This window comes from Miniopterus natalensis, chromosome 11, assembly GCF_054644295.1.
Source record: "Miniopterus natalensis isolate mMinNat1 chromosome 11, mMinNat1.hap1, whole genome shotgun sequence".
NCBI classification, from domain to species: domain Eukaryota; kingdom Metazoa; phylum Chordata; class Mammalia; order Chiroptera; family Miniopteridae; genus Miniopterus; species Miniopterus natalensis.
This window is the reverse complement of record NC_142091.1, coordinates 39,124,652-39,141,507: the sequence shown is the minus strand read 5'-3', so window position 1 is coordinate 39,141,507 and position 16,856 is coordinate 39,124,652. Positions and strand designations below refer to the sequence as shown.

Sequence of the window (16,856 nt, the reverse complement as noted above, 5' to 3'; positions counted from 1 at the left end):
GGTGCTCTCCTGATTTGTTTTATAAACTGGGGGGGGGGGGGGGGGGGGAGAGAACTAACATTTATATAGTCCTTTACAGTTTAAGAAGTATTTTCACACTTATCTCATATCTGAGCCTGATTTTACAGATAAGTAAACTGAAGCTCTAACAGATAATGAATGAATTTGGATTTCAAATCTCTTAGACAAAAAATTCTTGATGTTTAGGTTGCTAAGCTTCTGATATGTGTAACTGATATGTATACTATGTATCCTATTCATGGTACTCTGTACATCAGATAACAGACCCTCCTGCACAATCAGGTAAGAATCAATGTACCAGACTATTTTTCTGCAAAAAGAAAGATGCACAAAAATTCTGACCAAAAGATTTATTGAAACATGATATGAAGCTCTAAGCAGGTATAACAAAGAATTAGTCTCTAGCAAAGAAAGAACTCCTGCCAATGAGAAAAAAGCTCTAAGACAGTGCTCTTTCACAGCTCACAAAGGCTGCTACTACTCCCTCCGATTCCTATTTCCAAGTATGATTGATCCACACCTGGATAATCTGATCATCCATAAATGCAAACTGGCTTCTTCTTGCTATCTAGATTAAGAAGTGTTGCTGGGTAATGGGACTACAGACAATAATTTTGCTCCCTTTTACTTTTTTGTAATTTTCAATTTCTACCATGAGAATATGTTATTTTAACAGTGGAAGAAATAAAGCTCTTTTAAAGTTAAAAAACAACAGGAAGAATAAAGCAAGTCGCATTAGAATACTTACATTATAATTCTATTTACATAAAGTTGCAAAGGTAAAAAATATATTGTTTAGAACATGTAATTGTTTGGTAAAACTATAAAGAAAAGCAAGGGAATGGTTTACAAAAAATTTAGGAAATCCATTACTTCTGAGGGAGAAAGAAGGAGGGAATTTGCAAGACGCTTTAAAGGTAGTAGAAACCTCCCTTTTGTTAAGCTGATAGCAAAAACAGGCATTCAATTTACCATTCTTTAAGTTGGAGATGTATGTTATATGCACTTTTATACATATGGAGTGTTGCTCAATTTAACAAGACGACTAAACAGGGCTAAGGAATCCAAACTTGGGGACTGTAACCCAGACTCTTCCACTTATTGACAATAACCTTAAGTCATTTAACCTCTCACAGGAGTTTTTTCTTCTTATTTTATTGATGAGAAAGCTAACAGCTAACATATGTTTACTACTTCACTGTTTAAAGTTCCTAGACTACCGTACAAACATGCAAATATGCAGGTAAACTATGAGATGACAATGCAAATTAATACCTACCTCCTTAATAAGTAGTAGAACATCACAATACTAAGAACTCAATGATAGGACATATAAGGCTATTCACATTCTAGTCTTCCTATCTAATAATGCAACAACTAATATTTTTTAATGTGTACTACGTAACACACAGTGTTAAATGCTTTCCATAGATTTTTCTGTTTAATTCTCAAAACAACTTTATTAGATTATGTCTCTTATGCCAGCTTTACAGATGAGGCCATTGTGCCCAAGGTCGCACACTAATAAATGGTAGACAAACCTCAGAACCCACGCTCTTCACCACCACATTAGTTTTGCCTCACTTCTCTCACTATATTTAAATCGTCTGTCTCTCCCACTACACTGAAAGCTGGTTTTTGTTCATTTTCATTTCCCCTGGCACTTAGCAGGCAATAAGTAAATAAATAAATATTGAGCAAATATTTCATATACGCAGTGTTTTCAGGACATAAAGTTATTTCAGGACATGAACTGATTTGTTCCCCTTGACAGCTTTGTGAAGTATGAAAGTTTTTTTTAAACCATTTTAACCATATTTAAGTATATAATTCAGTGGAAGTTAAGAACATTCACAATGTTGTATAATCATTACCAGTAAGTATGAAAGGTTTTTAAGGACTTTACTGAAATCACTGAGCTATCAAATTCTGAAATGGGGATTTCAATCCAGGACTTTTGACCCCTAAATTTACAGGCTAGTCATTCTACCAACGTGCCTGTCTACTAATGCCTCCTTCTGCTCTCCCCTTCTCACCAGAATACTGGACAAATCTAATGAGGTAAAGATATACTAAAACACTTTACATACATTTCTATAGCACAGGTGACCACAATTGTGAGAGGCAGGGAAATCCACCAAGACATTTCTCCCAAGCAATTACTTTTCATTTTGAGCTTCGAAAAGCTAGGGCTTTAAAAATATAAATATCCCACCTCTAAATCAAGCCTGCAGATCCACAAAAGCAATGTCAGGACCCCAAAGTAAAGTTATGAGGAGAAATGATGCATTAATTATATTACACTCTCATCGAAAGACAGGTAACTGCTCAAACCTGATTTTTATTGTAATAAAGCTTCCTCATTAATAACACACACAAAATCTTTCATTCTGAGCATAAGTCTAACCTTCCATCATTCTACCCATTTTGGAACTACCAAAAAAAAAAACAAAAAAAAAACATTCTAAATATTGAGTATTTTAATATGCTTAACTGTGAAAACCAAGGAAAATTGTGAGCTGAACTCTGAAGCTTAAACAAAAAACAAATGATTTTGACCCATTGATGCCAATTTTAGTCTCTTTACATTCCTCCCCATTTTTTTCTGTTTGAGCTCTAAAATCAACAGCCACTTCTTTAACATATCATAGTTAATGCAATTAAGTCCAGAAAACTGTATCCCTAAAGATGTGTCTCCCATGCACACCTCTCTCTACTTCCCAGCATCACTATTCTGCCATGAGAATAACCATATTATGAAGCTTTAAATAAAATTGGAGATAATGCCCTAGCGGGTTTTGTTCCGTGGTTAGTGTCGGCCCGCAGACTGAAAGATCCCTGGTTCAATTCCCGCCAAGAGCACGTATCTTGGTTGCAGGCTCAATACTGGGTCCCAGTGGGATGTGTGGGAGGCAACCATTCAATGTGTCTCTCTCACATCAATGTTTCTCTTTCTCTCTCCCTCCCTTCCACTCTCTCTGAAAAACAATGGAAAAAATATCCTCGGGTGAGGATTGAAAAAAAAAAAAATTGGAGATACTGCTTCTGTAGTTAATGTAATGTGTCTACATCAATGTCATCCCCTAAAAAATAAAATAAAATTATTCTATATGCTTTATTTATCCACACCTGATAGAATTCTAACCACCTGAATTCCTTCAGAAGAAAATTCAATCTACAGAAATATAGTCCAATTATTATAAATCTTATCAAGTAATGTCGGAAGAGAATCAAATGAAAAACTCCATCAATACCAAACCATCTTACCAATGAATATTTATGACATTTCTATATTTCCTGTCCTCTCTGTTTACATAAAGCACTGGTGCCAAGATTCATCTCAGGATTATTAGCCTGCAATACAATGATGGGCCTAATTGCCTTGCAAACCAGGACACCAATAAATGGAGTCCTCAAGCCATCAATTTTAAGAGGGAAAAAAAAGGCCTAAGCTCTTTCTGCATACATGCACACTCCCTGACTAGGAAATAAATTCAGCCTCATATTTTTCAGTCTTATTCACCAGTTCTCAAGCAAGGAATGCTACCTCAAGCCCATCCTATCTATTTAATTCCAAATTCCAGGAGTAATTTTTAAAAGCACAAGGGGGAGGGCAGAAAGGAGAAGGCAGGGGTATCATATAGAAAGATAACTGTCACATTCCAGTTTTATCGTTACCTTTAGTTTGGGACTGGGTTTTTTCTCCCAACCTTCTTGTTATATGAACACAGACATATCTCATTTTATTGCACTTTGCTTTATTGCACTTCACAGATGTTGCAGTTTTTACAAATTTAAGGCAAGACCTTCCACCAGCAATAAGATCACAACTCGCTTGATTGCTATACTCGCTTCATTACGGTGGTCCAGACCCAAACCACACTATCTACAAGGTGTACGCCTGAAATAGATGACACTCTCCCCTCCTTAATTCTACTTTAACTGAAGCCTCTCTCAACTTTATCCTTTGGGTTGATTTACATCCAAATATGATACTAACATAAATGAAAAAATAAGATTAAACTAACAGCTTAAGATGTCCTCTAGGAAAGAGAATCTTTAATATGCGTTCTCTCTCCCTTACAAAGTCCTCTCTGATTACTGTCTCTCCCCAAACCACAGCCTCCAAAGCTGTTTAAGTTCACCCTTAACCCTCTTCTGTCTCTTGAAGACAATCCAAATTCTTTTTTTTTCATCCAACCCACCTCTTCCCAGCACTGTTCACTGCCCCTCTCCATCCTCTCTGCCCCATCCACACCAACTCCATGTCTCCCACTCCTTAAATAACCGTTCTGCCCCCTCACCATCAGCAATCACCTCTCCTGTCCTACTAGTTCATCTCAGACATTCTTTCTCCAAAACTCCCTCTGCCACCTTGACCAAGGGACATTTTCTTCAAGATACCATCCCCCAACCCTGCTCACCACCTGCCACTATTCTTTCACTGAGTCCAGCTCAGCAGCCTCTTCTGTGCCCTCTGCCTTGACCCTGCATCCAAGGAGCGACCAATGCCCCTTCCAGAGGCTCTAAGACCACCCTAAATCCTATCCCACTGTGCCCCCTCCCAATTTCAATCCTCACCCGCCAATTTTGGGCCTAATTTCTAATTTAACCCCCTCCTGCCAGCTCACCATCACACTCCCCTCATTGCAAGTCCTATCCCCACCAGCTCGTATTCCAACCTCCACAAACACTCCCCAGGAAAACCCCAAATTCTACCTCCTCTGCTCTCCTAACCCACGCTATGCATTAAGTCTCCACAAATTCCACCACCCCTAGATGACAAACGCCCACTTCAAGCCCAGGTCTCTACCCCCGCCAAGCCCCTCACTCCCAGCTCCTACCACCCCTATCCGCTTGCCCTAGGTCCACCGCAGATTGCACCCTCCTGAATTAACACCCCCCCCAAGTGTCCTATCCAACCCTGCAATCCCACTCTCTATTGAAATTACCCCCTACCCCGCACCCCAGCTCGGATCCCAAACTGTCAACTGCTCCAAGCCAACCCCAAATCCGCCACCTTCATTCAGTCCCCTCCCCCATTAAAAGCCACCCCACTCCAGTCTCATCATCCAGCTCGCCCAAAACCATCCCAAATTCCACCCCAACCCCCCAAACCCCACGCTCCCGTCTCAGGTCCCGCTATTCCCCACAGAAAAGTCCCCTTCCCCTGCCGCCCCCCCAACCTGCTCGGGTCCCACCCTCACCCCACCCCACCCCCAGCCCGCGCCTGGACAAGTCTCCCCGGCCAGCCCGCCGTTCCATCGCGCCCTCAACCCCTTCCCCCAGCCCGCGCTCCGCAGCCCCCAGTCTCATTCTCCCAGGCTCTTCACCGGCCCAGCCTCAGGGCGAGCGGACCGGGGGGATGTGGGGGGGGGCGGGGGGTCCTCACCGGCGAGCCGCTGCAGGCGAAAACGGCGGCAGCAGTGGCTGAGGCGGCGATGCCCTTGTCTTCTCCGGAGGCTACAGAGGCGACGCTCTCACTCCCTCGCCTGTGTCCAGTAAGGTGGCGGATGGCGCGCAGGGACCGGGAGCCTCCTCCTCCTCCTCAGCGACTCGGCTCAGAATCCTCTGCAGTAGCTGCTGAGAAGCCCGACGGGTGGGGGAGGGGACGCTCCGCTGCGGGCGAGGGAGGCGGAGGCGAAGGGGGGGAGCGGGGGGGACCTATAAGAAGGGCGGGGAAGGAGGAGCCGGCGCGGCGCCGCGACACGTCCCGCAGCCTCGGCGAGCTGGGACCACAACTCCCGGCATGCCGCGCGCCGCCCGCCGCCCGCCGCGGCCTGAGGCGGAGGGGCCGCGCCCTCCGCGGGCACGGACAATGGAATGGAGCCAGCCGTCCGCGGGCGGCTTTTGTGGACTCGAAGACCACATGTGAGAGTAGCGAGGGCGCCCCACGGCCCCATCCCCAGGTGGCGATGTTCTCAGAGTCGCCAACTTTTTTGGGTGCGCGCTGCGCACACTCACACTCACACACACACTCACACACACACCCCCCGCCGCCCCGGCTCGCTGGACTACATTCTCCAGCATGCGCCACAGGCTCCCGCCTTCCTGCTCCCGTCCCTGCGAAATGCTGGCAGACGCAGTTCACGGTTCTGCCTCCATGTTAAGAAAAAGAAGTGAAGGCGAGGGAAAAGGAAAGGGACGCGCCAGGCGCCGAGGACAGGCCGGCACGGATCCGCTCGCCCGTGGGACTCCGCTCGCCGCCGCCCGGCCGCCGCCGCCTCACAAAACTAACGCAGCAGCTGCCATCCGAGGACCATTCGGCAACTTGAATCCAAATGTAAAAAGGACAATGATCATTTTTGACACAGCTCCATTACTTTTTAAAATTTACCTTAAAAAGGCCATCGGACAGTTCGGAAAAAATGGATGCTGGAGGTGGTTCTATGACATTGTTGATAATGGGGGGGGGGCGGAAATGTCTATCAACAGGGGTTGATTGAATTATAGATACCAACAATGCAGTGCTAAGCAGCCATTTAAAGTAATGCTATAGAGCTACTTAATTGACATAAAAAGCTATTCACACTTTATTCTTGAGGGGGGGGAAATTGATTACAAACCAGCATGTTTAGAATGGTCCAACTCACGGGAAGTTTGAGACAATATTCTGTAATAGATTTTAAGAAAAAGGTTCCCCAAAATATCAGTGATTATCTTGGAGGAAAGGGTGTCAGGCTTCAAGTAATTTTAAGTTTCATATTGCCTGAATGTGTAAAAGGAGCACATGATTTTTAAAGCTTTAAGACTATTTTCAAAAATACAATTTCCATACACAACAACCATATCTTTGCTGCCTAAAAGCTTTCCATGGCTTCCTATTGCCCTCAGTGGTACTCCAGGACTAAGCCTGTCTGGTTTTTCCGGGAGCTCAACAGTTCCACTATTAAAACAAATAATGGTGTTCACTTAAAATTCATGAAAGAATATTACGTTAGTAAGAATTTTTTCTCAATTTTCCTTGTCTCTTCTCAAATTTTTCCTTCTGATCTTTCCACACGCTTGTCTCCTACTTAATGTGGTTTTTTTTAAATATATCTTTATTGATCCCAGAGAGAGGAAGGGAGAGGGAGAGAGACAGAAACATCAATGATGAGAGAGTCATCTTCCATCCGCCGCCTCCTGCACGCCTCCCACTGGGGATCAAGTCGGCAACCCGGGCATGTGCCCTCACCAGGAACCAAGCCGAGATCTCCTGGATCCTAGGTCCATGCTCAGCTGCTGAGCCATGCCCGGCTGGCTCTCCTACTCAATCTTGAAGCTCAGGGCAAAGTCCTCCTTCCCTAGAACATATTTTAGGCACACTGATTTTTCTAGCAGTCGTTTCTAATCTGTGGGCCAGAGATCACTGTGGGGAGGGGGAGTGAGGCTGGAGGAACAGATATTGTAAAGGCTCTACAAAGCTCTACTTAAACAAAGCATTGTCTATAGACGGAATAATATGTCTGACACTTAAAGGAAATTTTTTCCTTCTGTGTCCAGTTCTCCTAGAATATAAAATATGGTATCAGATAATCTCTGATTTAGCGTAAATCTTGTCTTCAATTACTTACTATATTTAAGATTTCATGTATTATTCTGCAGTGTCATGCAAGAAACACCAGAACATTTGAGCTCCACTAGCCATCCCACAGGAGAACTACAGGCCTACCAGAGAAAGCCCATGTTGCCTAGATCAGAGTTTAACAGTCCAGCTGCAGCCAGTCTGTCAGCTTTACCCCATCTAAATCTAGTTATACTCATATCCCTTAGGAATCACTTTCTCAAAATACATCAGGCCCAGTCTTTTTTCAAACTGTCTATCTCATTTTTTATCCCATTCTCCCAGCCTTAAAATCTTACCCCCACCCCCAATAAACATCCTATTCCCCTGTGTTCTTTTCTTAGAATAGTAAGAAAAGTACCTAAGACGTGCTGGCTATGTTCTTTCCCCTCTCTGAGTTGCATTGGCTAGCCCCTCTTCTAAACCTTTTCACTCCTCCTCCTCCTTTTCCCTGCTTCTCCTAATGACAAAAGTGGGGGCTGGGTGATCAAAATTAGGAGTCTGGTCTGTCCTGTGAGTAAAGGATTCTCTGAGTGAGTTAGGGGGATCAATATGAGGAAGCTTACTGGACTAGGAATCTGGGAATCAGATCCTAAATTAGACCTTGCCATGGACATGCTGAGTAACCTTCAGTAAATCCCTTTTTGAACCTCAGTGTTTACATCTATAAATGGAAGGAATGATTCCTGCCCTATCACCTCCTAAGATTAATTAGGAGAATCCAGTCAAACAATATGTATGAAAGTGTTTTGAATATTATTAAGTGCCATTTATAGTCCAAACCCTTCATCTAATTTGAGAATTATCTCTCCAAATCCCTGCCAAGTCTTGGCACGTATACTCTTTACTCAGAATTATATCACTATTAATGAATTTGTTAAAGTATTTAAGCAATTAACTCCATTAGGCCAATTTAATTCCTTGATAAATTTTCTATATAGCACAGTTAAACAATTTCTGACTTTTCTAAATTTTTCTAAATTGAGTTTTCATCAAAATATATGCTGCCCTGGCTGGTGTAACTCCGTGGTTAGAGTGTCAGAGTCACTCTAACCAGGGTCGAGGTTTCAATTCCAGGTCAAGGGCATGTACCTGGGTTGAAGATTTGATCCAGGCCCAGCGCATGTGCGGGAGGCCACCAATCAATGTGTCTCCCTCACATCCATGTTTCTCTCTCTTTCTCTCTCCCTTTCTCTACTCCCTCCCACTCTCTCTAAAAAATCAATGGGAGAAATATCCTTGGGTGAAGATTAACAACAACAAAAAGATACAAGCTTTTCTCTATCAATTTTACAAGAAACATTTGATTCATCAGTTAATTTTATCACTTTTTACCGATTATCGCTTCAGCCATTATGAAATTTCTAGTCATTATTTCCACCAGCTCCACCTTTTCCTGGGAGCAATTTGAGCCATTGTCAGTTTGATTTTGTGTTGATCATTTCTACCAAGTGGAATTTTCCCAGTGGTCAACTTCGCAGTGTTCAATGCCATCAACAAAGATGGGATCATTCAGTTTGCTTTACCATCCATAATAAATTTTTACCACGTGTAGCTTTAGCCATTGTCGGTTTTATTTTGTGTTGATTATTTCTACCACATCCAATTTTTTTTCTGCAACCCAACTAAAACAAACTCAGAGAAAAAATGACAGTGTCAAAACACTATCCTTTGCCTGTTACTGTCTGATTAATGAGGGCTGTGAGATGGTTTTGTCCCAGCTATGTTAATGAGCTGGTTTGAAGTTTCTCAAAGCATCTCTTTGGGAGCCTTGGCACAAGTATGGGTTGGAGTATTACTTTCAGAATTGCAGGAAAATGGACATTAGACCATGTTAAGAGAACTGATCTTTAATAAGCCAGGTCCTGTCCTAGTGTCTAAGATCCATTATCTCATTTAATCTGTCAGCCTAAAGGTTCTTCACATGACCGTTTCATAGTAGAGGAAATTGAGACCCAGAGAGAGGAAGGGATCGGCCAAGTTAGGATCAGAAACCAGACCCTGGTTTAATTCTCAGTTAGTGCAATTTGAATAATTCTAAGTTCGAAAGTTGTCTAATTTAATTTTTAAACTTTTGCTATAATCTTGTTGGAAAATTTAATTATAATTGTTTAGTTTAGCTAAGATATGGAATAACAATATATATGTATAAACAAAGCATTCTCAAAGAGCTTTTCGTAACAGCCAATGATACAAGGAGTGTGAAAATGTTTTGTAAATGACCCAACACTGGGCAAATGGACATTACTGCCATTTGTGATGAAGGCTGTTAAATAAACCTGCTGTGCTAGCTTGACAGAGTGCTAGAAAACTAATAACACACTACTAATATTTGATAGGTGGGTATCAAAAGCCCAGCCTAATATTTATTTATTTATTTATCTGTTTATTTATTTATTTATTTATTTTTAAGGGAAAGCAAAAGTTTATTGAAGGAGAGGAGAGACGAAAGCTCCCTCTGCAGCAAGAGGGGTCCCAAATAGGTAGCCCTAATATTTAATTCTAATAGCCAATATTAAAGGGATGAGATTGTATCATGCCTATCCTTTAAGACCTAAGTGAGTCATCAGGGAACCTCTCCTGATCCCGGCTTAAGTTAGGAGCCCACTTGGCCACCACAGCCTGCTCACACTGTCATGTTAATTATCTACTTACCACCCTCAAGGACAAGAACAAAGATGATTTGGTTCATCTCTGTGTCTAGAACTCAGTTCAACCCAGAGATTCTCACAGGGTAAAGCTTGTAGTAAATGGAGGTTGAATTAATGAATCAACCAATTAATATGACTACATATGCTTGTCAATTAAATTCCTTGTCAATTAAAATGACAAGGAAAATACCTCAATAAAGCTGAAAAAAAAATTAAATCACAAGGGGAAAGCGCACATTAAATAAAGAGCAAAAGTAAATCACAAACGAATCTGCGTGAACTGATTACAGCCGCCTAAGCTCCCATGCAGCAGCAGCAGGAAAGAGCCTTGCCATCCTAGTTTCAAATCCTGCCGCAGCCACGATTGGGTGTCCTCAGTCCAGTCAAGTCCTTTCTTCTCTTGTACCTGTTTCTTTATCCACAAAATGACTGACCTTGCAGAACTCCCTGGGCAGATAAAAGAGTTAATTAGGGTATCAAGATGCCTTTCATGCTATAGGAGCTGACAGAAGTGAAGATTGTTACTAACAAAAGCCAGAAGAGGGAAGTTTGTGGTTAGGAGGATCCTTTACATAAATTATGCTGCTCAAGTTCATAAACTTTAAAAAAAGCCTTACCAAATAGAGTGGGTTGAATTGTGTCTCCCAGAAAGATACAGGCACACCTCATTTTACTGCATTTCAGTTTATTGTGTTGCACAGATGTTGCGTTTTTATAAACTAAAGGCAAGACCCTCCACCAGCAAAAAGATTACAACTCACTTTATTGCGGTGACATACCCTCAATATATCCGGGTATGCCTGTATGTCCAACCCCTAACTCCTATACCTGTGAATGTGACATTATTTGGAAATAGGGTCTTGGCAGTTAAGAATCTCAGGATGACATCTATCCTGGATTTAGGTGGGCCCTACATCCGGGAGTGGTGTCTTTATAAGAGAAGCAAGAGGAGGATTTGAGACAAAGAGGCACCAAGGGGGAGGCCATGTGAAGATAGAGGCAGAGATAGGTTAGTCATGTACCCCAAGCCAAGGAACATCAAAGATTGCTGGGAGCCTCTAGAAGCTACGAGACAGGCATGGAGGGGTTCTCCCTCAGAGCCTCCAGAAGGAACCAACCCTGCCAGTACCTTCATTTCCGATTTCTGTTCTCCACAACTGGGAGACAACAAATTTCTATTGTATGAAGCCACCCAGTTTGCGGCAATTTGTTAAGAGAGACCTAGGAAACTACTACAGCAATTAAGCTGGAAACCCAAGTAATCAAGTCATTAGCAAATATTTTAAGTCTTCAAAACAGATTCAAAGGAGCCTTTTTGGGGAAATGTTTCTCATTTCCACTTCATTTATCATCTCTAACAACAGCTCTGGAAAATTGGTGTTAACATCCATTGCCTCTTTTCTTTTTTAATATATTTTTATTGATTTTTCAGAGAGTAAGGGAGAGGGAGAGAGAGAGAAACATCAATGATGAGAGAGAGTCATTGATCGGCTGCTTCCTGCAGGCCCCCCTATGGGAATTGAGCCCAAAACCTAGGCATGTGTCCTCACCTGGAATCGAACCCTTATCTCCTGGGTCATAGGTCGATGTTCAACCGCTGGGCCACACCAGCTGGGCCATCCATCATCTTTAAATCTGTGCCTTTTCTCTTTTGAACGCTTATTGCACTCTTAGTTCTTGCCCTGTCTCCTGGGATGGCTCATATTTCAAATTAGTGTGAAGAACTCTGGTGTCATACAAAGTGCACCCACATGAGGAAACCAGACCTGGGTTCATATCCCAGCTCAGTCACTTAGAGGCTACAACAATGGGAAAATCGCTTCTTATTCATTATAGGGTTTGCGGCTTGGACATGTGTGTGGCTCGCTTTCTGGAGGTGAAGGAGGAATAAGCCTGTGATGGAAAGAAGTACATTGGTATCCACTAAGCGTAAAGGGGACTCCCCAAATATTTTTTTCTACACAAGACCCCAGATCCCTCGCGAGGGAAGGAGGCCAAATAATGACCAGGATGTAGGTTGGAATTAATTTGATTTAAATTTAATAAAGTAATATGTTGCCTGGCCAGGCGTGGCTCAGCGGTTGAGCGTCAACCTAGGATCTAGGCGATCAGGGTTCGATTCCTTGTCAGGGCACATGCCTGGGTTGCGGGCTCCATCCCCAGTCAGGAGCCTGCAGGAGGCAGCTGATCAATGACTCTCTCATCATTGATGTTTCTATCTCTCTCTCCCTCTCCTTTCCTCTCTCTGAGATCAATAAAGATATATTTTTTTAAAAAATAATATGTTATTTCTTCCTCCCCTAAGTTTGTGGAATAAAATTCATACCCACTACATAATCAACAGAAAATATAAAACTGACAGCAGCTAAATTGTACACAAGAAAATTACTTATTGACTAAAAATTGATGGAAAAACAAAATGAATCTTTTAGACAAAATGTAGATCTGTAAAATTTGTCCCAGGAAAAGTGGACTTGATAGAACATAGAAATAGCAACCATAAAAGATAACTTACAGTGATAGAGGTTTTAATTATTAAACTGTGATATGGATTTTTTAAAATTGACTGATAACTCAAATCATCATAATAAAATTTATACAGAAGGTTATTTTTCAGATGAAAATAATTGTAGCTCAATTTTAAGTGAAAATGGATAAGTTGGAAATAGATTTAATATGCTATATAGAAAAATCAAAGGTATTGAGCTGACCCAATGGCATTTGTTCTGGGAAATATTTCCTTAGTGAAAAGTAATCAATATGATATAATTCCATCTAAAAATCTGTATTCATAAACACAAGACAAAATCACCCTGAGGGTCAAAACAGGAGACCAAATATCCTGACCTCTCTGCTAAAGTTCCTAGAGAGAAAATAGAAATGGAGACCAAGTCTTTGCTGATCTACATTTTACCAAGAATATTTCTCTGATTCTTCCATCAATTTTTCATCAATAAAAAATTTTGGTGTACAATTTCACTGCCATAGTTTTATTTTTTTCTGTTGACTCTGTAACGGTTAGTGTCCATGTAATGAAGGCCTTGCCTTGGAGCCTCATTACTTAACATTCTCTTTGTCCGTCCATTGCTCCATCTGTCCACTCACAGTTACCCACCAAACACCTACTCCGCACCAGGCCCTGGCAAAAGACTCAGGCCAAGACCCTGCCCTCATATATTGACACTTTTACTTCTTTTTTCTAATCCCATGCTTTTTCTTGTTGTTTCATTGGGGAGGACCTCTAGCATAATCTCGAATAAAAGTGATGATAATGGGCATCTTATTGTTATATTTCACCAGGTAAAGTTCCCTTCTATTCTTAGTTTGAAAAGGATTTTATCATAAATGGGTGATGACCTTTATCAAATGATTTTTTTACATTTCTGGAGAGGATCTTATGATCTTTTTAAACTTTATTATGATAGTGTGGTAAATAATATTGATTAATTTTCATAGTGTGGTAAATTATATTGATTCATTTTCAAATGTCAAACTGACCTGTATTTCTGCAATAAACACAACTTGGTTGTATCGTATTATCCCTATTTATAGATCTTTGGATTTGGTTTGCTGATTTTTTTTTTTCTTTTTAGAATTCTTGCATCTTTGTTTGACCTATAATTGTCTTTTTTTTTTTTTTTAATATATCTTTATTGATTTCAGTAAGGGGAAGGGAGAAGGGGAGAGAGAGAGAGAAAGAAACATCAATGATGAAAGTCATTGATTGGCTGCCTCCTGCATGCTCCTGCTGGGGGTCGAACCGAAACCTGGGTAGATGCTCTGACCGGGAATTGAACCCTGATCTCCTGGATCATAGGTTGATACTCAACCGCTGAGCCACACCAGCCAGACTGTCCTTCTTTATAATGTCTTTGTTAGGTTTTGTATCTAGGTATTGCTGATCACATAAGTTGAGAAGTTCTTCCACTTTTTCTGTTTCTGGAAGAATCTGAACCTGGAGTTTTCTTCGTGGGAAAATTTTTGTAAATAAAAAATTCAATTTCTTTAATAGAAACAGGACTGCTCGGTTTTCTGGTTTCTTCTTGTGTTAATTTTAGTAGGCTGTATTTTTCTAAGAATTTGTTCATTTCATCTTTTCAAATTAATTCTCAACTTTGTTGGGATATAATTATTCATAATATCTTTTCATTATCTTTTTGATGAATATTGGTCTGTAGGATGGCTCTCTTCATTTCTAAAGTGATAATGTGTCTCCCCTTTTTTACCTTCATCAGACTTGCCAGAAGTTTATCAGTGTTAGTTTAATTGGTTCTTTTGCTTCTCTCTTTCATATCTTTGTTTTCTATTTTATTAATGTATTCTATTTTTTTTTTTCTTTCTTATATTTTACTTGGATTTAATATTTGGATGTTTTTCCTAACTCCTTGAGGTATATATTGAGATAATTGATTTTCAGCCATATTTCTTTTCCAATATATGCATTTAAAGCCATAAATTTCACTCTAAGCATGGCTTAAACTGCATTCCACAAGTTTTGACATATTGTATTTTTATTATCATTTGATTCAGATATTTTCCAGTGTCTACTGTGGGTGTGTGTTTTTAATCAGAAAGAGGAAGGGAGAGAGAAAGAGAGAGAGAAACAAACATCAACGTGAGAGAGAAACATCCATTGGCCTCCCCCCATCCTCCCCACCCCACACACACCCTAATTGGGATCGAACCCACACCTCGGGCACATTTCCTGACTGGGAATCAAACTGCCACCTTCCGGTGTATGGGACAATGCTCCAACCAGCTGAGCCACATCGTCCAGAGCTATTGTGTTTTTGTGTCTGTTTTTCTTTTTAAATCCATGGATTATTTAGTAGTAGACTATTCAATTTCCAAAAAGCTTTGGGATTTTCCTAGTTTTCTTTTTGTTCTTGATTACTAGCATAATCCAACTGTGGTTATTGAGATACTCTATATAATTTCAGTTTTTTGAAATTTGGTTAGACTTACATTATATTCCAAAATATCCATAAATATTCCATATGCACTGTCATACTGAACTCCTAGAAGTTCCTAGATTTTGTTTTTCACTGTATGACCTTTTTGTCCAAAGCATGTGTCACAAACTCAAATGCCTACGTTTGAAAGGGACAGAGACAATATAAAGTAAAAAGAAGTCTTTAGACTCCTAAACTTGAACAAACAGAAAATAGACTGAAAAAACTACTCAGCTGCAAACACTGGCTACCCTTCATGAAAAAGGAAGGATGACTCAGAGTGCAGAACCAATACCCACAGAGAAGTATTCCCAAGTTGGGGCTGAATCACGGGACTGCTCAATTTCAGAATCAATGTGTGCCCTGCCTGATTTCAGAATTGCTGTGGGTCAGTGATCCCTGTGTGCCTCCTCTTTTCTCCCTTTTTGAGTAGGAGGGTTTGTAGCTGTTATCCTAGGCCTCTGCTACCATTGTATGTTGGGTGGGGAGAGAGTAGATAACTCTTCTCTCATTTGCATATTTTCAGATAAAGTACAACTATACTTGAGGTTACTTAAGGAACTGCACCCAACTTGACTGAACTTGACTGAAATAATGAAGTTCTGGATCTCAAGTTGACGCTGTAATGAGATGAGACTTTCGAGGGACTTCGGAGTGGGAGAGGGTATTTTGCAAGGTCAAGAAGGCAGATTACGTTAGCCAGCCTCCAGGGTGGCCCCCAATGATTCCTACCTTCTGATATTCACACCCCTGACAGGTTGTGACTTCTGTGATTAGGTAATAAAAAGCTTTGTGGCTTGTGCCTCGCTTTCATGGGTCACTTGCTCTGGTGGAAGCCAGCTGCCATGTCATGAGAACAGATTCATATTAGGAGGAACTGAGACCTCCTGCCAACAGCCAAGCTTCCTGTCAAGTCTCTCCGATGACTGCGGCCCTGGCTGATGTCTTGACTGCAACCTCATGAGAACCTTGAGCCAGAATTCTTAGTTGAGCCACTTCCAAATTCTTGACCACAGAAAATATGTGAGAGGATAAATGTCTATCGTCTTAATCCACTAAGTTTTGAGATAACTTTTTATGCAGAAATAGATCATTTATACTCCCACTTGGACTGCGTACACTTGAACTGTTAAAGAAAATCTATCTATTTAGGTCATGTAAGATCACTGTTACAGCAGTTGAACTTATATCATCACTAGTACAAAACTGTTCCCCTGACTGAGACATTTCTTTCTCTTTTTTTAAATCTTTTAAAAATATGTATATATTTTTAATTGATTTCAGAGAGAGGAAGGGAGAGGGGGGAGAGAGAAACATCAATGATGAGAGTCATTGATCGGCTGCCTCCTGAACGCCCCCTGCTGGGGATCGAGCATGAAACCTGAGCAAGTACCCTGACCGGGAATCCAACCTCCATCTCCTGGATCCTAGGTCGATGCTCAACCTCTGAGCCACGCTGGCCAGCCTGAGACATTTCTTGAGCACCACAACATGACTTGCCCTTCACCTGGCTATCTCCCGCTCATCCTCCGGGACTTCCCTCTGCTATCTCCATCTCCGAGAAGCCTCCTGTTCCTGTGGATAGAGAGCCCTTCCATTTCCTCTGCAGCAGCACTGCTTACTCTGAGCAATAACAGACTATGTCCACGTCTGCCTTCTGTAGCAGGCAATGAACTCCTTGAAGGC

The 16,856-nt window shown here is 41.3% G+C and overlaps 1 protein-coding gene across 2 annotated transcripts in view; it reads right to left on the bottom strand.

Annotated features, from left to right (window-relative positions):
• FAM168A (family with sequence similarity 168 member A) overlaps window positions 1-5,666 on the bottom strand; it is a 129,605-nt gene extending 123,939 nt beyond the window's left edge. The window contains exon 1 of one of the 2 annotated variants that reach the window (XM_087821668.1): window positions 5,414-5,666. The gene's annotated coding sequence lies outside the window, so the exon portion shown is untranslated. The remainder of the gene's footprint in view (window positions 1-5,413) is intronic. The other variant, XM_087821669.1, reaches the window with a different exon arrangement.
• Between the last annotated feature and the right edge of the window lie 11,190 nt (window positions 5,667-16,856).